We start from the raw sequence: 26,909 nt of genomic DNA, 5'->3' as shown, positions 1-26,909 counted from the left end.
CATGATAAAAGCTCTAAGAAAACTAGGAATAGAAGGAAAGTTCCTCAACATTATAAAAGCTATATATGACAAACCTTCAGCCAGCATTATACTTAATGGAGAAAAACTGAAACCATTCCCTCTAAAATCAGGAACCAGACAAGGATGCCCTCTATCTCCACTCCTATTCAACATAGTACTGGAATTCCTAGCCAGAGCAATTAGGCAAGAAGAAGGAATAAAAGGAATACAAATAGGTAAAGAAACTGTCAAAATATCCCTATTTGCAGATGACATGATCCTATACCTGAAAGACCCAAAAAACTCTACTCAGAAGCTTCCAGACATCATCAATAGCTACAGCAAGGTAGCAGGATATAAAATCAACATAGAAAAATCATTAGCATTTCTATACACTAATAATGAACAAACTGAAAAAGAATATATGAAAACAATTCCATTTACAATGACCTCAAAAAGAATCAAATGCTTAGGTATAAACCTAACAAAAGATGTGAAAGACCTCTACTAGGAAAACAATAAACTTCTGAAGAAAAGAGATTGAGGAAGACTATAGAAAGTGGAGAGATCTCCCATGCTCATGGATTGGTAGAATCAACATAGTAAAAATGTCTATACTTCCAAAAGTAATCTACATGTTTAATGCAATTCCCATCAAAATTCCAATGACATTCATTAAAGACATTGAAAAATCTACCATTAAATTTATATGGAAACACAAGAGGCCACGAATAGCCAAGGCAATACTCAGTCAAAAGAACAATGCTGGAGTTATCACGATACCTGACTTCAAACTATATTACAAAGCAGTAACAATAAAAACAGCATGGTACTGGCACAAAAACAGACATGAAGACCAGTGGAACAGAATAGAGGACCCAGATATGAAGCCACACAACTATAACCAACTTGTCTTTGACAAAGGAGCTAAAAATATACAATGGAAAAATAGCCTCTTCAACAAAAACTGCTGGGAAAACTGGTTAGCAGTCTGCAAAAAACTGAAAGTAGATCCATGTATATCACCCTATACCAAGATTAACTCAAAATGGATCAAGGATCTTAATATCAGACCCCAAACTCTAAAGTTGATACAGGAAAGAGTAGGAAATACTCTGGAGTTAGTAGGTATAGGTAAGAACTTTCTCAATGGAACCCCAGCAGCACGGCAACTAAGAGATAGCATAGATAAATGGGACTTCATAAAACTAAAAAGCTTCTGTTCATCAAAAGAAATGGTTTCTAAACTGAAGAGACCACTCACAGAGTGGGAGAAAATATTTGCCACCTACACATCAGACAAAGGACTGATAACCAGAATATATAGGGAACTTAAAAAACTAAATTCTCCCAAAACTAATGAACCAATAAAGAAATGGGCAAGTGAACCAAACAGAACTTTCTCAAAAGAAGAAATTCAAATGGCCAAAAAACACATGAAAAAATGCTCACCATCTCTAGCAATAAAGGAAATGCAAATTATAACCACACTAAGATTCCACCTCACCCCTGTTAGAATAGCCATCATTAGCAACACCACCACCAACAGGTGTTGGCAAGGATGCGGGGGAAAAAGGAACCCTCTTACACTGTTGGTGGGAACGTAAACTAGTACAACACTCTGGAAAAAAATTTGGAGGCTACTTAAAAAGCTAGACATTGATCTACCATTTGATCCAGCAATACCACTCTTGGGGTTATACCCAAAAGACTGTGACACAGGTTATTCCAGAGGCACCTGCACACCCATGTTTATTGCGGCACTATTCACAATAGCCAAGTTATGGAAACAGCCAAGATGCCCCACTACTGACGAATGGATCAAGAAAATGTGGTATCTATACACAATGGAATTTTATGCAGCCGTGAAGAAGAATGAAATGTTATCATTTGCTGGTAAATGGATGGAATTGGAGAACATCATTCTGAGTGAGGTTAGCCTGGCCCAAAAGACCAAAAATCCTCCCTCATATGCGGACATTAGATCAAGGGCAAACACAACAAGGGAATTGGACTTTGAGCACATGATAAAAGTGAGAGCACACAAGGGAGGGGTGAAGATAGGTAAGACACCTAAAAAATTAGCTAACATTTGTTGCCCTCAATGCAGAGAAACTAAAGCAGATACCTTAAAAGCAATTGAGGCCAAAAGGAGAAGGGAACCAGGAACTAGAGAAAAGGTGAGAGCAAAAAGAATTAACCTAGAAGGTAACACACATGCTTACCTCAACTAGCAAAAACCCTTGTTCCTCTTAAAAAACTAAATTCTCCCAAAACTAATGAACCAATAAAGAAATGGGCACGTGAACTAAACAGAACTTTCTCAAAAGAAGAAATTCAAATGGCCAAAAAACACATGAAAAAATGCTCACCATCTCTAGCAATAAAGGAAATGCAAATTAAAACCATGCTAAGATTCCATCTCACCCCTGTTAGAATAGCCATCATCAGCAACACCACCAACAACAGGTGTTGGTGAGGATGCGGGGGGAAAAAGGAACCCTCTTACACTGTTGGTGGGAATGTAGACTAGTACAACCACTCTGGAAAAAAATTTGGAGGCTACTTAAAAAGCTGGACATCGATCTACCATTTGATCCAGCAATACCACTCTTGGGGATATACCCAAAAGACTGTTACTCCAGAGGCACCTGCACATCCATGTTTATTGCGGCACTATTCACAATAGCCAAGTTATGGAAACAGCCAAGATGTCCCACCACTGACAAATGGATTAAGAAAATGTGGTATCTATACACAATGGAATTTTATGCAGCCATGAAGAAGAATGAAATGTTATCATTCGCTGGTAAATGGATGGAATTGGAGAACATCATTCTGAGTGAGGTTAGCCTGGCCCAAAAGACCAAAAATCGTATGTTCTCCCTCATATGTGGACATTAGATCAAGGGCAAACACAACAAGGGGATTGGACTATGAGCACATGATAAAAGCGAGAGCACACAAGGGAGGGGTGAGGAGGTAAGACACCTAAAAAACTAGCTAGCATTTGTTGCCCTTAACGCAGAGAAACTAAAGCAGATACCTTAAAGCAACTGAGGCCAATAGGAAAAGGGGAACAGGTACTAGAGAAAAGGTTAGATCAAAAAGAATTAACCTAGAAGGTAACACCCACGCACAGGAAATCAATGTGAGTCAATGCCCTGTATAGCTATCCTTATCTCAACCAGCAAAAACCCTTGTTCCTTCCTATTATTGCTTATACTCTCTCTACAACAAAATTAGAAATAAGGGCAAAATAGTTTCTGCTGGGTATTGGGCGGGGGAGAGGGAGGGGGCGGAGTGGGTGGTAAGGGAGGGGGTGGGGGCAGGGGGGAGAAATGAACCAAGCCTTGTATGCACATATGAATAATAAAAGAAAAATAAAAAAAAAAAATAAAAAAAAAAACCCTTGTTCCTTCCTATTATTGCTTATACTCTCTCTTCAACAAAATTAGAGATAAGGGCAAAATAGTTTCCGCCAGGTATCGAGGGGGTGTCAGGGAGAGGGAGGGGGCGGAGTGGGTGGTAAGGGAGGAGGTGGGGGCAGGGGGGAGAAATGACCCAAGCATTGTATGCACATATGAATAAGAAAACAATAAAATTTTTTTTAAAAAAGACATACACAGAGCACTCAGTTCATTAATGACATAATTTTTACCCCTCTAAGACTTTTGGGATAGGTATTAAGAGCTCTTCTCATAAAGAATTACAAGTAACTATAAGTGACAATTCTCATACTCCATGAGGAAACCGGGCTGCTGGCTACTTCCTTGCTCAGCGTTAAGCTAATGACAGGTAAGTGATCATCACTAACTGTAAAGTGTCATTTCACCAACTTGTAAGAAGTTGCTGAAGTAAATGGGAATAGCTGAAATGGTAGTGCTCACCTTTATTGCAATGGTTGCATAAAAGCTGTCCTAATTGCTGAAGTGCTTAGTAATATAATGCCACTTCTATATAAGGGTGGATCCTGTAAAGATAAAACTACTGCTCTACATATATAGCTGAGCACCAGTGGCTCATACCTGTAATCCTAGCTACTTGGGAGCCTGACATTAGGAGAATTGTGTTTCAAGACCAGCCTGGATAAGAAAGTTTGCAAGCCCCATTTCAACAGAAAAAAGCTGGAGGGGTGAAAGGGTGACATGCGCTGTCATTCGGCAATGGTGAGAAGCATAAAACAGCAGTGCTGTGATCCAGGCCAGCGTGGGCAAAAAGCAAGACCCTCTCTGCAAAATAACCAGAGCAAAAAGGGCTGGACGCATTAATCCAGCGGTAGAGTGCAAGCATGAAGCTGTAAGTTCAAGCACCAGTATGGGGCGGGGGGGGGGGAGAAGGGTGTGTGACAAGATAGGGCTGGAGGCATGAATCAGGTGGCAGAGAGCCTGCCTAGCAAACACAAAGTCCTGAGTTCAAGCTCCAGTATGACCTCCCCCCAAAAAAGATAAGAATATACAAGTCTGACAAGCACAGATGTGCAAAAGTGACAGGAAAAGAAAGACAGATGGTCTTACTCTTTGATCTCTAGGAGGCATTACAATTTGTTCTGATTAAGTCACTCCTTTTCATGTTCCATTCTTTGTGGAGCAATTTTGCTTTAAACCTGAAAACTGCCTTCCTGTCCTTCTCTCAATCTTTCTTGACTTGACAAAAGGACAGGTTCATAAGCAGGTGAGACTATAGGATGTGGTTTCTTTCACCTTGAAGCCGGTTTTCTAATCCTATGTGTCTGTTTACTGCTTTCTGTAACGGATAGAGAACCTGAACCATATCGCATTCACAATAGCTGAGTGACTCCAGGTATGAGAAAGTACAGTTGGGGGGTGGGGAGGGGAAAGGGGAAGGTGACACAAACAACGTACACACATGTAAGTAAATGTAAAAACAATAAAGTACAAGGAGGGAAAAGAAAAAGAGAAGGCTTTACCTCTCTCCACTGGCACCTGTGCGTCGTGAGGGAGCGCCGTGTGGCAAGTACTGCACAATGGTCAGAGCAGAGTTCTTAGTTCACCCATCACCAGAAACATTTAGCTGTTTTGGTGAGAACATGGAGCGTCTTCTCTTCCAGCTACTTTGTACTGGGTGAATGGAAAAGGAAACGTGGCACGTTCACTGTGACGGTTCATCTCGATTGTCAACTTGATCTGACTGAGCCAAGCCTGGGAGATGAGCACGCACACCTCTTGGGTGTACCTGTGAGGATGTTTCCAGATTAACTGAAGGAGAAAGACCTTCTTTGAATGAGGGTGGCATCATCTCATAGGCTGGGGGCCAGAAGGAACGGAAGGTGAAGGAGAAGAAAGCCTGCTGGCCTCATGCATGCTCTCTCTCTGCTTTCTGGCCGCCATGGTGAGCTGCTCTGCTCCTCCCCACCACCTCTGCCATGATTGACCAAAACCTCTGAAATAGTGAGCCAAAATAAATCCTTCCTCCCTTAAAAAAAAGGAAGTACAGTCACAGTATGTGATATGCCACTAAGAATAAGCAGATGGATCTACCAAGCTGCTTTTTTAAAAATAGGTTTTCTAAAAAGTGGCAGCAAGAATAAGGAGAGAAAACATTCCTAAATCAACATGCAAGTATAACTTCTCATTAATAATCAGATCGTGGCCAGCTGTTGAGCTTAAATTATTACTGGCAGTCTTCTTTCAGTAAGATTTCCTATATATATATCAAGCACTGTTTTAAAAATGTTACATACACTAACTTATTTAGCCACACAATAATTCTATAAAGCAGTGACATTTATTTACAGATGAACAGAGTATTCAGAGGAGTAACTTTCCCAAGGTTGTATCAGCTAGAGAAGCTAGGACTCAAAAGCAAGGCACTCTGGCCCCATGACATACGTGGTAAATTTCTGTTCCATACTGCTTCTTCATTAAATGAATTCATTATTTTTGCTAAAGCTGATGCTAGGTATAGTTCTCATCAAGAGAACCCAGGACTGTACTGAAGCCAGGCATAGCGGTGCACACGTGTAATCCCAGCAGGCAGAGGCTGAAGCAAGAGGATCATGAGTTTCTCTTGACAGTTTCAAGACAAAGAACTGACAATGTATGTCCTGAATACTACATGCCCCAGGACGTTTTTCAAAGAACAGGAAAGGCTTTATGCATATTCACTCTCCCACAAAACTAGAGCTCTTCACCAAAGGCTTTATCTACTGTCTGAATATAACGTGTGACTCTAAAAATCTATTTTTCCTCTGTTGAGTTGTTTTTTTGTTTTGGGGGGTTTTTCGGGGTGGGAGGACAGTAGTCAGGGCCTTGCACTGCCAGGTGAGCATCCTGCAACTTGAACCACATCCCAAGCCCTTTCTGTGCTGGCTGTTTGTCTGGGCCAGCATGGACTGAAGTCCTCCTATTTGTGCTTCGCCCACCGGGGTGTGAGACCACACCCAGTCACTAGCTGAGATAGGGTCTTCTAAGCTTTCTGCCAGGCTGCACTTGAATTGCAATCCTCCCGTCTCTGCCTCCTGAGTCATGACACTGCAGGCTTGAGTCACTGCTCCTGGCTTGAGTCGTGGCTCTTTATGTAGTCTAGATGTCAATTCTTCGGTAGATACGTGATTCGCAAACGTGTTCTCTCCTTTGTTTTGTCTGTTAACTCTCTTGATAGTATCTGATGATATACAAAAGTTTTTAATTTTGATGAAGTTCAATTACCTACTTTTTTTTTCTTTTGTGGACTGTGCTTTTGGTGTCATATCCAAGAAATCACAGCCAAATGCAAAGTCATTAAGATATTCCCATTTTCTCCTAAGAATTTTTACACCTTTAGTTCTTATGCTTAAGGTCCCCTTTCCCCCACCCCGACCCCCATGCACATACTGTTTTGCAGTACTGGGGAGTCAACTCAGGGCCTCACGCTTGCTCGGCAAGTGCGCTACTACTTGAATGCTGAGGTTTTGATGACCAATTGTCTGGATATGCATTTTTGTTTTGTTGGTACTGCAGCTTGAACTCACAGCTTTGTGTTTGCAAGGCAAGTGCTCTACCACTTAGTCACCTCCAGCTCTTGGCCAGCCTGGATTGAGATCCTACTGTATGCTTCCCACTGTTGCTGGAACAACAGGCATACAGCACCCAGCCATTTTCCACAGAGATAGGCTCCCATGAACCTTTGGTGTGAACTGACCTCAAACTGTGATCCTCCTGATCTCAGCCTCCCAAGTAGCTAGGATTACAGGCATGAGCCACCAGCATCAGGTCCAGGTACTTTCTTTAAAGCATAAATAATTTCATGCTTTCAAATCTATAAACTTGTCCATGTATTAAGTGAGACTTACTAGAATGTTACAGAAAGTCACAAACTAGAATATATGCTACAGAAAATCACAGATATCCATGTCCCCAAACAAGATGTTAATTTTGAGACAGCTAGAAATAACTAAGCTATATATCCATGCAATGGACTAGCACGCTCTTTCAAACACACCTGTTCTACTGACCACATCATGACTCATGGGTAAATCCCAATCAGAATCCTCCTCTTCTAGAAGAAAAGGGAGAGCTGGGGCCGTGGTTCAAGTAATGGAGCACCTGCCTAGCAAGCTCAAAGCCAAGTTCAAACCCCAGTTTGAAAATAAATAAGTAAGGAGCAAGCTGAAGGTTCATTTTCTAGGGAAAAGTAATAACTGACATGTAATATATCACACAAACTACCATCTAAAGAAATTGATAACTTCCATGTAGCCACAAAACATTCCTTTCAATTTTATCATTTTTTTAAGAAGCTGGATTTTTAGCAGCTGACTTGATTTAAAAAAAAAAAAAAAAGTACCAAGTATAATCAAAGTGGAACAGGACATGGGAGTGTTAATATCTGATCTGATTCCAAGGTTTTAGAATCTGTACAATATCTAACAGGCACACAACGAGATAAAAATCTTCAAATTATGTGTATTAACTTTTCAAATAGCTAAGAAGTTATTACAATATAAATATTTAAGTTGTTTGTTCCTTACTATGTAATAAAGGGAACTACTGACTACTTCTTTCGGCCTAGGGATGCCAAGCAAACAACTGCTGAGCCAATCAGGAAAGAGTCTGAGCTAAGCAGCCACAACCAGAGCCTCGCGATCACACCGTGCTGGAGAGATGCAAACCACCGTGTTTGAGATGCTGCACCCCCACTTCAAGTTCAAGATCCTCAAGCTGCCTGCTGCTGTTCTTCCTTCAATTATGTAAACTGCTTTGGTATCCTGGCAATAAATTCATCTCTTCCCTTTGGTTTGTTTAAGCTCTGAGTTCTGTCACCAGTAACGGTCCCAAATAACAAATCAAATCCGAGTAATGTTGATCATGTTTTTAAAAAACAACCAAAGAAGAAGAATTAGGGCATTCCTGTAAAGTCACGCAAAACATTCTGCTTACTATTTCCTACATCAAAAGAATGCAGGACACCTTGTCTAATTGTTAAAATAACACTAATCAGATAGGGAATACTTCATAAAATTTAGTTTTCTTGTGGCAAAATACTTGTTTGAAAAAACTTTTCATAACATGGCAATAAACTATTATTATTTTCTCCTTATTACTAATATTTGACATTAGACAGGGCTGAGTGTATGGCTCAGTGTTAGGGCATTGGCCTAGTAGGTGCAAGGCCCTGGGTTTAATCCCCAGCACTATTTAAAAAAAAAAAAAAAACAAAAAAAACAAAGCAGTTAGGCGCCAGTGTCTCAAGCCTGTAATCCTAGCTACTTGGGAGGCAGTTTGAGCCAGCCCATGCAAATAGTTTGAGACACCATCCAGAATTACCAGAGCAAAATGGACTGGAGGTGTGGCTCAGCCACAGAGCACCTACTTTCAAAGTGTGAAGCCCTGAGTTCAAACACTAGTCCCACCAGAAGAAAGAAGAGAGAAGGAAAAAAGAAAAAGATTAGACAATATTCTGTATAATTTAGGATTCTAACATACTCCAAAATTACAGCTTCAAAGGACAAAAATAAGCCAGGCACCAGTGCCTCACGCCTGTAATCCTAGCTACTTAGGATGTAGAAATCAGGAAAATCATGGTTCAAGGCCAGGGTGGGCAAAAAAATTCACAAAGCCCCATCTAAAACAACAGCTGGGCTTGGTGGCAAACAGCTGTCATACCAGCTACATTGGAAAGCAGAAAACAGGACTGAGGTCCAGGCTGGCCCAAGTACAAAGGAAAGCCCCATCTCAAAAATAACCAGAGCCATGCTGGGGGCATGGCTCAAGCAGTAGAGCCCCTGCCTAGAAAGTGGCCTTGAGTTCAAACCCAGTACTACCAAAAAAAAAAAAGGTAGCCAAATATTCTCTAAACACACACCAGCAATTTCAGCAATAAGCACAATTTACAGCTCATTTACTGCAACTGTTCATTCACTGTAACTGAGGGTTGAAATTAAAACAACATAAAACTGGGGAAAGCTTACATCAGGACTCAGTGGCACAGTGCTAGCCTAGCACGTGCAAGGCCTTGGGTTCAATCCCCGGCATCACAAAAAAAGACACAGGAACATGCACTTATAATAACCTAAGCGTCTGTATATATCTAGTGCAAAGATGTCACAATTTTTACTCATCTGGTATTCTTCTGTCTCACTAGCTAAAAATCCTAACAAGGAACTTGCTTTTTTTTTTTTTTGCACTTCTGGGTTTGAACTCAGGGCCTACACCTTGAGCCACTCCACCAGCCCTCTTTTGTGAATTTTTTTTTTTTTTTTTTTTTTTTTTTTTGATAAGGTCTTGAGAACTACTTGCGCAGGCTGGCTTCAAAATCTTGGTCCTCCTAGGATTACAGGCGTGAGCCACCGGCACCTGGCTGAACTTGCTCTTTAATGTCATTTTACTATCATCTGAGGAAAACAATCTCTACCATTTTGTTCCCCACATTCATTTCGTCCTGTGTGTCACATTCTTTGTGTGTGTAAAAAGTGGGTTTGTCGTATCTAAGATACTTTACATATTCAAGTGTTGTAACATGAAGTACAAATGTTTTTCCACATTATATTTTTCCCATATTGCTTATCTTTTGGTGCTGCTTATATTTCCCCTAGACAAATGTTTGCTTTCATGTGGCATTGCTTATTAGTAATTATGACCTACTCAGTATTTCTTGTTTAGTACCAGCATTTGCCCTCCTTGCTAGACAAGTGCTCTACCACTGAGGAATGCCTCTAGCCTTTTTTGATTATTTTTCAGATAAGATCGTGGGCTTTTTGCCCAGGCCATCCTCAAACTGTGATCCTCCTGATCTCTGCCTTCCTGACAACTATGATTACAAGCATGAGCCATCATGCTAGGCCTATTTAATATTATTTCAATATGGTTACATAACATTTAAAGTACCTCCTCCCTGGATGTAACTGTAATCTGATAAGACTGCCTAGAAATTCTAATTTTTTAAATTTTAAAAAACCTCTACCCTATCAAATGATGCCATTAAGAAAATGAAAATCATAGACATATTTACAAAGAAATATAAACAAAAGCCATGGTAAGATGCCTTCTACATGCACTGGAATAACTTAAAAGAGACTAATAACAAAATCAAATGTTGGTGAGGACACTGAGTAACTAGAACTCCTGCACGGCTCATGGAAGTGTGAACTGGCATTGTCACTTTGGGAGAAAGCTTGTCAGTTTGCTTAAGTTGAACAGAGCCCTCACAAAACAAGGACTCATGGAATGGTTCGGGTGGGAGAGCTGCTCACGAGTATGAAGCTGTAACTTCAAGCCCCGGTACCCCGGGAAGGCCTGGGAGTGCAGCCTGCTGGCGGAACACCTGCCCAGCACACAGAAAGCCCTGGGTCAGTCCCCAGCACCCGATTCTTTTTAACGAACTCCTGTACTAATTATAGCATGAGGGGATGTCAAGGTGTCATGTTGACATGATCCATTTACGTGAAGTGCAAGAAAAGAACAGTGACTGCTAGAAAAAGTTGTATGATCATCCATGCACTATTTTCCCAAAGTCATCTGTTTAAAATCTCTCTCAGGAAATGTAGATGAGCTGCTGGTCGCCCCTATAACTAAAGGGCAAACATTTACAGGGGACCAGTACTCTGGGCAAAGTTTTACTAAGTTCCTTGAAGGTACCAAAACTTCCATGTGTTTAACTAGCCTCCAAGGAGATCAAGTTCACAACATGATCAAGGATATGTGTTTTATAATGGCATCAATCAGTCACTTAGCACCTCTTGTCAAGGAAGCTGTTTAACCACTTACTAGTCTGTTGGCAGCAAGCCACAATTTTCGTAAAAGAAAAAGGGAAGGGAGGTCAGGTGCAGTATCTTATGCCTATAGTACCAACTACTTAAGGCAGAGACTGGAAGATCTTGGTTCGAGGCCAGCTAAGGCAAAAAGTTAATGAGACCCCCCCCCAATCTAAACAAACAAGCTGAGCATGGTGGGGCACACCTGTAATCCCAGCTACACCGGAGGCATAGGTAGGAAGACCAAGGTCTGAGCTGACCCAGGCTAAAAAAGCATGAGCACTTATCTGAAAAATAAAGAAAAACGGACTGGAGGCCCAGCTCAAGTGCACTAGAAGTGCACCTGTGATTCCAAATCAGTGCTGACTGCAGAAATGTACGCACCCTCCTGAGCACTTACGGAATGATGCCAAGGCACTACCCACCAAAACACAGGCTTTTACAAATTTACCCATCATTCCAAGACTTTCCATCTTTGACATGCATTTATAAAATGCTGTGTGATGTCTACATAAGACCCAAGAATTTTACGTGGTGCTGTCATTTGCCAAGCTTTATATACTAAAAACCAGCGCTTTCTAAAACAACTCATAAAGTTTTAAGAAAGAAAACAGTAAACAAACACAGAGAGGAGAGAAACAACCTGTGAGCCTAAAAACCACAACAATCAGAGGTGGACAGTGTGCATAAAAAGCCTCAGAAGAGGCTATCCTGGCATTCAGTAGTCACTCAAACAACGAACTGATTTTTCATAGTCATTCAGTGTCCGCGTTCTCCAAAGAATTAAAACTCAGGCCTCCTGATAAGGACCACAAAACTGCAAAGCCGAGTGAAGTATAAAACCAAATAAAGCTAACACAGAATTTCTAGAATGACTAGAAAGCAAGATGATATATAGAAAGTAAGAGACCCATTCCAGAAGCCTAACCCAACATCAAGAGGTCTCTTGGCCTTCTCAGCTGCAAGAGGGCACCTGATGGAAGGTTTGGGAGAGGAGTCCACCTCGGGTTAGACTCTCCACAGCATCTGGCTGACCTGACCGTCAGTATGCACGGCTGAAGGACACAGGGCCTGCACATGCCACGCAAATGCCCTACAGTTTTGCCAGTCCGGCCCGACGTGCCTTGTGCTCAGTGAGGTCAGGAACACACGGCACGCACCTTAAAGGTCAAATGGAAAGTATGAGAGGACTGTATCTAATGTTACATTTCTGTGCTACTGAAGAGGTAATTCACTTGGAAAGCTACAAAGAAAAGACAGCCTTTGGGAATATCAGCAAACAGAACTTACCAAGGCAAGCAGTGGCCACTGAAGGAAGTGACAACTCCGAATCAGTAAATAATGTCTCACTGGCATCTTCAAAAAGTTAACAAAGCAAGGAACCCACTGTCCTAAAGCTGCCCACCTATTAAATATCCTCACGCTAGGCAGTGCTGTCTACCCTCTGTTGGAGCCTCCATTTCAACACCAAAACAATCTAATCTAATGAGAGAAAGTCAGGAAACCGGGTTTTCCATTAAACTCTGGCTCACCGTCCTCGGGCTGGCATGCAGTACAGAAAAAAGCTCCAGGGCAGGAAGGAAGTCCACTTGTCCTGCATTACTAGGCTGTAAGTTGATGTTGTTATGGCACCAGCACAGTACAGCAAATATCAGAGCCAGGAAACAAAAGCTGACCAGAGAAGACAACTTGGTCCACGTGATCGGTGTGTTAATGGGACTCAAACTACCCAAGAGTTCCCAGACACAGCCGAATAATCTGACTTGTCCCAAAAGTTTCCTACTGGCTTTCAGCGAGTACTATAAAACATCAGACAGTCAAGACATCTTTTATTCTTCTTAATTAAATCTAATCTTGGTCCTCATTAGAACCACAGGGTGCAGAACAGGAAGATGCTGGCCTGCTGGTGATCACCAGCACTGCTTTGTCTGTACCTTCCACACTGTCCCCGAAGCAGGCAGGAGGCGGCACTCACTCGTGGGAAATGCTGGTTCTCTGTAGCCACCAAGATGTGAGGCTCCATTCCTGCCCTTTCCCTTTATCCTACTCCTCAGTTTGCTGCACTTTATGGTTTCTGTTCCTGATTCTTATCCTGCAGTATCACTTCAGTTTCTGCCATTTTAAACCAAGCCTTCCAGGAGAATTCTAGCAGTTAAGGTAAGAACTGAAAATATACACTAGCATTGTAAAGAATTTTTTTCTTTTTGGCAGTACTAGGGTTTGAACTCAGGGCCTTACCACTCAAGCCATGCCTCCATCTCTTTTTGTTTTAAATTATTTTTCAGCTAGGGTCTCATTTTTTGCCAGGGGACAGCCTCAGACCTTGATTCTCCTACAAGTGGCTGAGATTACAGACTTACACCACCACACCAGGCTCATTTGTTCAGATGGAATCTCACTTCCTTTTTGCTCCAACTGGCCTCAAACCACAATCCTCCTGATATCTACCTCCCAACTAGTTGGGATTACAGGCATGAGCCACCACACCCAAACAGCATGTTAGTTTTAAAGATTTTCTTACACAGCTTTAAGATCAGACGTGTATTAGTTCTTCAGTCTTAAGCAAGATGCCTTTTCTTTCTCATGGTCCCCGTGGCAACAGTATCCCCCAGTGTAATCGCAAACATTAAGTGCATATCTACTAGCCTAATGCACTGGTGTGAATCAATACCTAGTTACACCTTTAGGTATCTCCCATTCTGAGTCTCATCCTTGCACACAACGATGACAGCACAGGCCAGGGCTGTGATGCAGTGGTAGAGCGCATGGCCCAGCATCACAGAAAATGGAGAAAAAAGATGGTGTAACTCAACAGAGCCCTGGTGCTGACTCAGCACCTTTATTCTTCTCTGTTCTTCCCATAATAGCACAGGTTTAGGAAAGCTAATTAATGGGTAGAGAAATTATTGTTTTATGTACAATATTCACGGAAGTGAATAAATTTGCATGTGAAAAATTCAACTTAGGACACTCAAGGTCTTAACACATCTTTAAAAAAAATTTTTAGCACACATCTAACTAAATGAGCGACTATCTGTATTAAAGTACTTGAGGGCCTGGTGTGGTGGCACATGCGTAATCTGAGCTACTCAGGAAGCATCCTGGTTCAAGGCCAACCGCAGCAAAAAGTTAGCAATACCCTATCTCAAAACAAGCCAGGTGCAGTGATACACACTTGTAATCCCAGCTACCCAGGAAGGAGAGATAGGAGGACTGTGGTCCAAGGGGGCCTGGGCGAGTGTGTGAGACCCTATCTGAAAAAGCATCTAAGAAAAAGGACTGGGGGCATAGCTCAAGCAAGCTTGCATAGCAAGCAGGAGGCCCTAAATTCAATAATGTAAACAAATAGTAAAGAGGACTGGGAATTCCTTGTATTATTTCTAGAACTTTCGTTAAATTTCAGCTTACAGCGAAGTTATTTTTTAAAATCTGGAATAAGACAAGATGATATCTGTTAAAGTTGTAAGTAGGTAGGTGCCATTCATTACGCTACTTAGTCATAAGGAAAACAATTTTTAGAAGAGCATGACAAAGAAAAATAAAAGAAGATTCTCCTAATTCCAGTCAGCTACACTCTGACTATGAGTTGCGTCGCCTCTGACTTTCTGGGAAGGAGGTTATTAAGACAAATCTGCCTTGCTAACTTCCGTGCCTTCCTCTGATTACAACCTCACTAATGTGTTAGCTGTGCCAGCTCTGGGCTGTACTAGATGTCCGACCAGACAGAAAGGAACATTCTGATAAGAGCTTCTGCTACGAGTCCAAACGCACAGGCACTATGACGACAAAGGCCAAATGATGATCAGCCCAGAGAGCGCTTTGGGAACTGGAGGGAAGAAAACTGTCCTGTGCATCTTCATTTGAGCATAATTACACGAGTCCATGTAGATGTCAGCTTTACTTTAAAGATACTATACTGCATTACATCATTGTTTAATTAAGAAAATAAGTGCTTAGAGAACCGACAACTTAGTGGTTCAAATCCAAACCTACCATCTGCGAGACTGAAATAACAGTTATACTGGCACTCAGATTTATAGCCAAGTCCTTGTAATCTTGGTCAACATGACTCTACCTCTGACATGGTTTTTTTGGTTTTTTGTTTGTTTGTTTGTTTTTTAATTAAAGAAAGAGAGCCAAGCATAGTGGTGCATACCTGTAATCCCAGCACTCAAAAGGGGAAGGCAGGAGGATCACAAGTTTGTGCCAGCCTGAGCAACACAGGGAGACTGTGTCTCAAGCAAAAACAAAATAATCATTACAGAGTTTCAGACAGAGGGCTGGAGGCACGGCTGAAGCAGTAGAGTTCTTGCCCAGCAAAGCATGAAGCCCTGAGTTCAAACCCAGTGTCACCAAAAAAAAAAAAAAAAAAAGAGTTCCCACCAAATAACACGAAATCCTGAAGAATCCACAACATTACCTTACATAAATGTCCCTCAACAGCTGAACAGATAAAGTGTGGCATATACACACCATGTAATACTGCTTAAGCCATAAAAAAATGAATTCCTGTCATTTGTGACAAGCAAAGGACATTAAGAAAAGTAAACTGAGAGCAGACAATAAAACGTCACATGGTCTCATTTATGTGGAACCTAGAAAAGTGGGTCTCTTAGAAGCAGCATCAGGTTGAATGTCGGGCTTGAAAGGTGGTCAGAAGGAAGCGGCTCAGGAGATGCTGGTCCAGGATATGAGTGACAGTTCCACAGGAGGAGAGTTTTCTGGATGTTCTGAAGAGGCAGATACACAGAAACGGAAAGAAGGCAAGTGGCTGCCTGGGGCCAGGGAGGGGAATGGGGAAGAGATACAGAATACCAGTGGTTATGGAGTTCTCTTTTTTTGGGTACTGAAAATGTTCTAAAATTGTGATACTTGCTCAATTCTGTGAACAAAAAAAAAAAAAAACTCAAAAAACCTGTGCACTCTGAACGTAAAATATGTGAATTATACCTAAATACAGCCATTTTTAAAGGAGGGACCTAGAAATCAGGTTAGACATGCACCTCCCCCACTATCTTAGCCTGCTTTTAAAAAGGGGGTTTCTCCTCTCCCTTTGGGAGGACTATAGGGATAGAACATTATTTTTAAGAACACAGCTCTGGGAACTCACTTGTCCAAGGCAGTTCTGTATGTACAGAATATGACTAGCACTTAAAAGGCAAGGGTGGAAACAGACAAGGGCAGCAATCGGCCACTGCCATCTTTCTTCCACTGGGCTAGATCTCATTTCAGAGATTCAAGTTCTATTAACCATATTGTGTCAGTATTTCCACTGCAGATTTTGACACAAAAATTTTATTTATTAGTAGTAAAGGTGTCAAGTCACACCATTCAGAAACAACTTCTCTACAGGGAAATTAAAGATTTTGAACCAATAATTCTTAACCATGTTTAGTGTTTTTAATAACAATACAATCATGAATCAGAAGCCCTCTTTGAAAGATCCGAGAAAGAGTATTCCATTAAATTCTTTACGAGGCAAAACTAACCTACGGTGTCAGATCAGAACAATGATTCACAGAGAAGAAGAGGGGCTTCTTTTTATTCTGCATCTTGACTGGGTGATCTCGTAAGTGTAAACATTTGTCAGTATACACTAGGTGAATTGTGATGGATACAAATTTACCTTAATAAAGTTGACTTTTAATGTAAAAAACATACAAATACAATTCAAGCTCTGAAAACTAAAAACTTATTGGGAAATTAAATACTAAGATATTCAATAAAACGGATTTAAATTAGAGACAAACTTGGCTACTTGTTTTTCTGCTTCTCAGTATTTAACCCAAGCTGGTCTCCTCAGGATCGTCCTGCCACCGCCCCCAAGTGCTGGGACTGCAGGGCTGTATCACCACACCTGGCCCATTTGTATGGAACCCAATCTGTGAGCCTCCCAGCATCACCTGGACCCCACCAGCTACACTTCCCATGCGACATCACTCAATCATCTGCTCAGCGCTGTAACAGAAGCATCAGATGCAAAAAAACCTTCCGTGGAGCATGAGAATACCTTCAAAACGACATGTCTGAGTAAACAGATGGCTACAAACATACATTTTTCTAAAGCTATTTTACAATAATCTAAAAAGAGTTGAGTATGTCCATTAAAAAAAACTCCCATATCCCATGAGGAGAAAAAAATGAAGTCATAAAAGATAAATAGGAACTTATTAAAGAAATGCAAATATCCCACACATATGAAAATCTCAATCTCATTAATAACCAAAAAACATGCAAATTAAAACCACAAAGGTAACTATCATTTAAAAGACCGGCAAAAAAAAAGTAAGACCCTGTCAGGAGGGGAGGGCACCCAGAGACCCATTCCAGGGATTACCTGCAGGGAGGATGAAAGACCAGCACTGAAAGTGAGGGCTAAGGGATTTTAGCCTGGTCTTAATACTCTGCAAGGAGCATTTATTCACCTACTTGAATATTAAAATTTCATTTTGAAAGGTACAAGAAGCTGACTGAATGCAGTGTCCTCCCTTAGAGAGCCCATCCAGCAAACACTACCATCATCTGTACAAGTGTCTTTACGCCTCCTGCATGCACCATGTTGTAACTGTTTTTGGTAAAGCCATCCACACTCAGGTCCTCTCTTCTGATAAGCTTAAAAACACTATTACTAAATAAAAGTATCCTGTAATATACCTCAAAATCTAGAAGATTAAATGAAAGAAAAAAAACCAGAAATTACAGGTATTCAAAACTACAAAACATTATTGGAAGAAATTAAAGAAGTTCTAAAGAGACAATTCATAGTCAAAGCTCAAAACAATATTGTTAAGTCTGTGAGTGGTGTGCTATCTTAACAGATTCCACGCACACTATGAAAATATCAGCTGGCTTTCTTACATACATCAACAAGCTGGTCCTAAAGCTCATATAGGAATATGAGACCCCAATAACCAGAACTACCTTGGAACAGTAATGCATTCACTGTGGCACGAAATATGGAGGGTACTCAGAAATACTGAAAGTAGAGCTGCCATGGCCTGCAATCCCACTGTGGAGTATGCACCCATAGGAAAAGGCATCAGCATGCAGAACAGAGACCTGAAGTAGCATTCACTGCAGCGCTGTTCACACAGCCCAGAAATGCAGTCCGCCTAAGTGCCCACCGACTGATGACAAAGTGTGGTAGACTCGCACAATGAAATACTGTTCAACCCTAAGACAAAAAGGATGAAATCCTGTCATTTGCAAAAATGTGCACGGAGCTGGAAGACGTTAGGTTAAGTGAAAAAAGTCAGGTACAGAAACACAAATACTGAATAATCTCATTTATATATGGAATCCTTTAAAAAAGTGATCTCATAGAAGGGAAGAGTAGAATAGAGGTAACCAGAACCCAGGGAGAGTGGTATGAAGTGAGGGACGAGGAAAGGTTGGCCCAGTAGTACTAAGTTAGTTAGGAGAAGTGAGTTCTAGTGTTGTGTTGCACAGTAGTGTGGCTACAGAAAACAATGTACTGTATATTTCAAAAAAAAATAGAAGAGTGTACGCATTTCCACCATAAAGAAATAAAAAGTGCTACTGGGAACCAGTGGTTCACGCCTGTAATCCTAACTTCATGGGAGGCTGAGATTGGGAAGATCAAGGTTTGAAGCCAGTCCAGGCAAACTGACCCCATCTCCAAAATAACCAGAGCAAAATGGACCGGAGGGCCACTGTGGGGCTCAAGTGGTAGAGTGCCTGCTTTGCAAGTGCAAAGCCCTGAGTTCAAACTCGAACCCCACCAAAAAAGAATATACTTATCACAATCTGAACTTTACACAATGGTACCCTATAAATGTACAATTTTTACCCATCAACTCAAAAGTAACTTAAGTTTAAAAACCAATAAATAGAGCTAAGTGCATGCACAGCCTTAGAGTCCTAGTTAATTCGGAGGCTGAGACAAGAGGATAGCTTCAGCCCTGGAGTTCAAAGACAGCCTGGGCAACATGGTGAGATCTCATCTTAATAAATAAATAAGTAAATAAAATTCTAAAAAGTTTATTAAGCCAGGCACAGTGGCTCAAACATGCAATTCTAGCTACTTGTAAGGTGGCGAGTAGTTTGAGGCCAGCCAGGGCAAAAATTTAGTGAGACTCCAGCTCAACCAAAAAAGACCTGGACACTGTGGCATATGCCTGTCATCCCAGTTATGCAGGAAGCATAAACAAGAGTATCACAGTCCAGGCAGGTCCACGCATAAATGTGAAACCCTACTCGAAAAATGCCTAAAGCAGAAAGGGTTGGGGATATGGCTCAAGTGGCAGAGCAAGCACCTAGCAATGCTGCCTAGCAAGCACAGGGGCACAAGGCTCTGAGTTCAAACCCCAACACTGGAAAAAAAAAGAATTATTCAAAGTACACTACAAATCTAGGGAGCCATCACAATGAAACACCCTAGTATTATTAATGTATGCTAATTCAAAAAGAAAAGTTGAATAACTCACATTTTCTGATTTCAAACAACTAGAAAAGACATAATAATCAAGACAATATGGTGCCAGCTGGAGGATAGACATATCAATGAAACAGAATTAAAAGTCAAGAAATACTCTTACATATATGGCAGTTTATTTTCACAAGAATGCTAGAACAATGAGGAAAGAATGGTTTTTCAATAAATAGTGGAACTAAATAGCTACATACAAAGGAATGAAATTGGATCCCTACCTCACATCACACAAAAATTTACTCAAAACAGATCACAGACCTAAATGTAAGAGCAAAATACACTTAACTTTTACTACACTCGATTTACCAAAAGGCTGAGAAGCAATTACATTTTTTACCAAAACAAAAAAAACTTAATCTTCATGACCTTGGATTAAGCAATGGTTTCTGAGATACTGAACCAGAAGCACAAGTGAACCTATGGCCACAGCACTGTGAACATGACCTATCTCTTCTAATCTTGGAAGCTAAGCAGGGTCGGGCTTGGTTAGTACTTGGATAGGAGAAGCACAAGTGACTAATAAAAAAAAATAGGTAAGTGACATTTCATCAAAATTAAACATTTTTGTGCTCCAAAGGGATCAAGAAAGGAAAAAGAGCAGGGCACGGTGGTATATACCTGTAATCCCAGCACAGGGGAGGTAGATGAAGGAGAATTAAGATTTTGAAGTCAATCTGGGAGGAAGCCCAAAGACAAAGGATCTGAATCGATGAAGAACTCTGACAACTCAAGACTAATTTTTTATGGTCCCAATTACAAACCAGGTTAATGATGTGAATAAACAATTTCCAAAGAGGATATGTAAATGTCAATAAACACACAGAAAGATGCTAACATCAGTCACTGAAGACTTACAACTCAGATCCACAATGAGATACCACATCAAACTCACCAGGGAAGCTGGAGAATCAAAGACAAATAAAGTATAGCTCAGTGTCTGAACACTTGCCTAGCATGTGTGAAGCCATGGACCGACCCCCAGCACAGCAAAAATCTAACAATAGTAAGTGTAGTCAAGGATACAGGGAATGTGGAACCCTGATGTAGTTATCACTGGCAGGAATCTGAGATGGTATAGCTCTACTGTGGAAAACAGTCTGGTAGCTCTTCAAAAACTTAAACATATCATTACCATATAACTCAGCAATTTCAATCTTAGGTATACCGCCAAAAGGACTGAAAACATTCATCCACGCAAAACCCTGTACTAAAGGCTCACAGCAACAGTATTCATTACAGTGAAAAATGGGAAGAGCCCACAGGTCCACTGACAAATGAACAAACACAATGGGATAGACCCAACCAGTGCATTATCGTTCAGACATTAAGAGAAATGAGGTACAGGTAAAACACTGCGACATGGATGAACCTTACAGACATACACAAAAGACCACATAATGCATGCTTCCACTTACACAAAACATCCAAAATAGGCAAATCCATAGAAACACAGTCAGGACAGGACAGGAGTGGGAAACGAGTAAATGCTAAAAGGTTTGGGGAGATTCCAAAATTAGATAGTGGTGATAAGTACACAATTCTGAACATACTAAAAGCCACTAAATTGTACATTTTAAAATTTGTGGTAGTAGGGTTTGAACTCAGGGTCTGGAGCACTAGGCAAGTGTGCTACCACCTAAGCCATGTTCCCAGCCCTTTTTGCTTTAGTTTATTTTTGCGGTACAGCCTCATGCTTCTGCCCAGGGTAAACCTCAGACCATGATCCTCCTACCTCCACTCCCATGCAGCTGGGATTACAGGTGAGAGAACCACCACATCTGCCCTAAATTACATCTTTTTTATTTTTTGCAGTATTAGGATTTGAACTCAGGGCTTCACCCTTGCTAGACAGGCACTCTGTCACCTGAGTCACATTCCCAGTCCTAAACTGTACATTTTTTAAAGGCTGTTGATAGTATATAAACTATATTCAAAAGTTATTTTTTAAATGAAAATAAAAAGTAATTTTTATTCTTACTCCATGGTCCCTTTTTTAAAAAAATAGGATTTATCCCTTTGAGATGTATATGCCATTACCCACTACAACTAATCTTAATTTTAATCAATTTATGTTCAAGACTTATGACTTAAGACAACCAAATTATAAACGTTATATGGATAATCAACTTAGTTACAAAGCATAAAATATAGCAATTCTGTTCTTGACCCAGAAAGAGAAAATACACCACCAATGAACAATTCGTAATGGAAATTAAGAAAACAATTTCATTTACAATAGCATCAAAAAGAATAAACACTTAGGAGCAAACTTAACCCAAGGAAGCAAAAGACAAATATACTTGTAACTACAAAATGATACCAAAAGAACTTGAAAATTGTGCAAATAAATGGAAAGCCATCACATGTTCATAGTAAGTCAAGAAGACTTAATATGGTGAAGATGTCAATACAACAGATTCAGAGCATTCCCTATCAAAATCCCAATGAGGTCTTTTGCAGAAACAGACACTGTCAGCCAGAACCAGTGGCTCACAACTGTAATCCTAGGTACTTGGGAGGCTGGGCTCAGGAAGCTCATGGTTGGAGGACAGCCCAGGCAGTAAGTTCTCAAGACCCTATCTCAAGCAATAGTTGGACACAGTAGTCCACCTATTGGTTGGCCTGTCATCACAGCTATGCAGGAGGCTGAAATTGGAATGATCATGGCTCCAGGCCAGCCCAGTCAAAGACATCTGCAAGACCCCATCTCAACGGAAAAAAAGCTGGGTGTGCCCATGTACACCTGTCATCCCAGCTATGGAGGAAGTGTAAAATGGGAGGATCACATCCCAGCCTGGGCAAAAAGTGACACCCCATCTCTAAAATAACCAGAGCAAAAAAGAGCTGGAGGCTCAAGGAGTATAGCATCTACCTCACTAATGTGAAACCCTGACTTCAAACCCCAGTGCAAGAAGAAAGAGGAAAGGAAAGGAAAGGAGAAAGGGAAGGGAGGGGAGGGGAGGGAAGAAAAGAAAACGGAGGGAGGGAGGGAGGGAGGGAGGGAAGGAGACAATGTTGTCCTAAAACTTACATGGAATTTAAAGGGCCCTAAATAGCCAAAGCAACCTTGCAAATCAAGAACAACGCTGAAGAATTCACACTTCTTGATGTCTAAATTTACTACAAAGCTACAGTTACCAAAGCAGTGTTTGCCTAGCATGCACAAGGCCTTGAATTTGATCCCAGTACTGCGAAGAAAAAGAAAAAAAAAAAGGCATCAGTGTGTCAATTAGCATAGACAAAGACCAATGGGATAAACCTGAGCGCCTGGAATAAACCCTTGCCTAACAGCAGTCCTGTTATCTGCAGTTTCACTTTCTGTAGTTTCGATTACCCAGGTCAACCATGGTCCAAAAATATTAAATAGATATTAAAATTCCAGAAAGAATTCACAAGTTTTGAAATGAGTACTACTCTGGGTACAGTGAAGAGCCTCACGCCATCCCAGGATGTGAATATGCTCTCCTTCACACATAGACACATTACACACACTGCCTGCCACTAGTCACTTAACAGCCATCTCAGCTATCAAGTCAAATGCTGAATACTTTAACATTTGTGTTCAGATAACCCTTACACTGAACCCTAATGCTATGTCACAAGGCCACTTTATCACATATTTTAGCAGCTCACACCACCACGAGGATGAACACAGTACAGCTATTTAAGACCCACCACATTCGCCTAACTTATTATAGTACATTAATTATTGTATGTTGGTGCTAGCTATTGTTATTCACCTCACTGTGCCTGCTTTGTAAGTTGTCATAGAACGTATACAGAATAGGGAGAAACAGTGTATAGACCAGGCTCAGTGTACTTGCAGTTTCAGGCACCCTCGAGTCTCCTGAGAAGGTAAACATGGTTGAAGCAGGACTAGTGTGTGGTCAGATTACTTTCTACAAGGATACCAAGATCACTGCTAGGGCGGCGGGGGGGAGGGTTGGACAATCTTTTCAACAAATGGTGCAGGGAAAATTGAATATCCATATACAAAAAAATAAAGTTAGAACCTTAACCTTGCACCAAATACAAAATTAAATCAAAAATAAAAGACCTAAACATACAAGATAAAACTATAAAATCCTTAAGAAAACGGAGAAAGCGTCTGACATTGCAATTGGCAATGATTCCTTGGACATGAGATCAAAGGCCCAGGCAACACAAGAACAAACTGTACTACATCAAAATGAAAATCTTTTGAGCATCAAAGAGCACTATCAACAGAGTATAAAGGAACCCCACAGAATAGAAGAGGTATGCAAACTATGTATCTGATAAGGGTTTAATATCCACAAAATATTTTAATGTTTTTACGGCTCAACAATTTTTTTAAAAAATTCAAAAGTAGGTAAAAGTTTGCTAAGGGATTTGCGTTCCCTCAGTTTTCCAGTACTGAAGCCTCAGCCCCAGGACAACTGTACTTGGAGATAAGGCCTCCACGAGTAAAGTTAAATGAGGTCCCACAGGTGAGGCCTGACCAGTAGGGGTTACTGGGATTATAAGAAATCACATGGAACGGCTGGGGATATGACTCAGGGGTAAAGCACTTGCTCACATGTGCAAGACCCTGGGAAAACACACCAGAGAGCTGGCTCTCCAGGAAGACAGTCCTCACCAGAAACTGAACTCTGCCAGAACTCTGATCTTGGACTTCCAGCCTCTCGAACTGTGAGAAAGAACATTTCTGTTGTTTAAGCCACCCAGCCTGCACTGCTTTGTTACGGCAGCCCAAGAAGACTATGTAAGAGAGACTTGACTAGACATTGTTCAAAAGAAGAGACATGAGAGGCCAGTAAGCACAAGACAAGATGTTCCACATCACTAGTCATCGGGGACATGCAAATAAAGCCATAGTGAGACACTACTTCACATCCATTAGGACTGTTATTTACATTTTTTAATCTTTTTTATGTGTTGGTTAGGATATGGAAACTGGAATGTTTGTGTGTAACTGGCCAAATATAAAATACAGCCACTATGGAAAACACTATGGAGACTTCTCAAAACATTCAACATAGAAACTCCATTTCTGGGTATATACCCAAAAGAAACAGATGGAACTTGAGCAGACATTTGTACACTAATATTCATAGCAGCATTATTTCAACAGCCAAAAGACTGAAGCAAGCCAACTTTGTCCACCAATGAAAAAACAGCTGGGCGCCAGTGGCTCACGACTGTAATTCTGGCTACTTGGGGGCTAAGATCAGGAGGACCACTGTTGAAGGACAACATAGGCAAAAATTTTGCAAGGACCCACCCCCTTTCTTTTTTGGTGAGACTGGGGTTTGAACTCCAGTATTTGGAGATAAGACCTTTACAAGTAAAGTTAAATGAGGTCAAACAGGCGAGGTCTGTGCTTTGCACTCTACCACTTGAGTCACACCTCTAGTCCATTTTGCTCTGCTTATTTTGGAGATGGGGTCTTGAGAACTATTTGCAGATGAGGCATCTGCCTGGCAAGCACAAAGCCCTTAGTTCAAACACGAGTACCAAAAAAAAAAAAAGGAAAGGAAAAGTCCTGCAGACAGATAGTGGCGACAGCCACAAGACAATGTGAACGTATTTAAATGCCACAGAACCATACATTTGAAAAACCACAGTGAAGGGCTAGAGGGCTAGGGACATGGCTTAAGTGGTAGGCTGCATGCCTAGCATGTCCAAGCCCTGAGTTCAATCCCCAGTACTTCAAGAAAAGAAAAACTACAGGAAAATGAAATAAAACTTTCAGAAAACAAATGAACATTCCATTAAAAAAAAAAAAAGAAGAATGCTGTCAAGAAACTGTGGTCCTAGCTAATCAGGAAGCTGAGGAGGGAGAACTGTTTGGGACCAGGAGTACAAGGCCAGCCTGAAAACACAGTGAAACGCAGTTGGGGGTGGTGCTTAGGAAAAATAAAATCCTAAACTCTATTAAGGATGAAGCTCAGTGGCAGAACACTTGCCTAGCATTTGTGAGGCTCTAGATTCAATCCTCTGCACACAAAGGAAAAAAAAAAAAAATACTGGAGCATTACTATAAGACACCTTCCTCAAAAAAGTGGAGGTTTTGTTATAACTGACATTAAATTTGTTAAGTTTTTCCTTTTTTAAAGCTGAGGATTAAACCTAGGACCTTGGACATACCAGGCATGCTCTTCCCACTTAAGGTTTATCTCCAACCTGTAAGCTTTTTATTTTTCTTAAGTCTTCAGGATAAACAAAAGTTAGTAAAACCTGAAGGAGTTCAACAATCACTTAGGTGTCTTCAAAGAAGAATTTCAAAAGGCACAAGAAAATCAGAAGCAAAAGCAAAATCCTTCAAGTTTAGCCTTTGCATTTGGTCAGTATCAGTCTTTAGCCCAAATGTGATTTACACCTATGCTTTGTATGAAAGGCTAAGCAATTTCTAGAGAATTATTTAAAATTAGTCCAGAAATTTATGTGATTAAAAAAAAAAAGAAAAGCTTTTCCATGATAGGCCTGTAACACTGGTCTCCACGTGATTTTTTTTCCTACCATTCAAAAGGTTTAAGTGTCAACCATATGCTTTCATTACATGAATGTAAAATCTAAGTAGAAGTACCCATGAAGAGAACAACATTGAGTATCTAAATAGCAGTATTCTTATAGGTACAAGGACTGGTTATTGAGTTCCACAGTCAGACCTGGGCTCAATAACCTTGTGTTCCTAGAGTCTTAATCATAGCCATTAATTTCCTGTTAGGCACACTTTTTCACATAGTAAGACTCCAGCAAAATGTTCTTTTCTAGAGAAAAGAAATGAGTCACTTTAATCACACTATGCAATGATCTAATAACTTTTAGCTAATAAAGAATAACTAATGAATTCATGAGGTATCTTATTAAATTTTTAAGTGAATTGCCTAACTCTTAATAATAAAAGCACAGATAAAATAAAATATACATAAGGACATCAGCCAATTTCCTAATAAGCATCTGAAATACACTGTAAACGTAATTTTACTGAACTGAGTTTAATCTAGGAAAATATTTTCTAAAGACTGAAACCAGGACTGGAAACATACCCGAAGTGAGTATAAATTAATAATCCAGAAATATTTATTAAACTATGAAATTTAATGTCTTATCAGCCATGTATCACTACTTTAAGACCACAGTTTCATTAGCTTTGGGGGGGGCAGTTATGGGGATTGAACTCAGGGTCTCAGGCTTGTTTTATTAACCTCTTAAAGAGAAAACTTTCCTTTCTTGGCTAGCTTTTGCTTTTTATATACTAAAATTGGACAGTTTAAACCA

The 26,909-nt window shown here is 40.6% G+C and overlaps 1 protein-coding gene across 9 annotated transcripts in view; it reads right to left on the bottom strand.

The window, feature by feature from the left end:
- Mtmr3 (myotubularin related protein 3) overlaps positions 1 to 26,909 on the bottom strand; it is a 131,134-nt gene that overhangs the window by 73,358 nt on the left and 30,867 nt on the right. The window contains exon 1 of one of the 9 annotated variants that reach the window (XM_074061278.1): positions 12,727 to 16,918. The exons of the other annotated variants lie outside the window; for them this stretch is intronic. The gene's annotated coding sequence lies outside the window, so the exon portion shown is untranslated. Of the gene's footprint in view, positions 1 to 12,726; positions 16,919 to 26,909 lie in introns of those variants that run through there. 9 annotated transcript variants of the gene reach the window in all.

Source organism: Castor canadensis, chromosome 18, assembly GCF_047511655.1.
Source record: "Castor canadensis chromosome 18, mCasCan1.hap1v2, whole genome shotgun sequence".
Lineage (NCBI taxonomy): Eukaryota > Metazoa > Chordata > Mammalia > Rodentia > Castoridae > Castor > Castor canadensis.
This window is presented reverse-complemented; position numbering and strand designations above follow the sequence as displayed.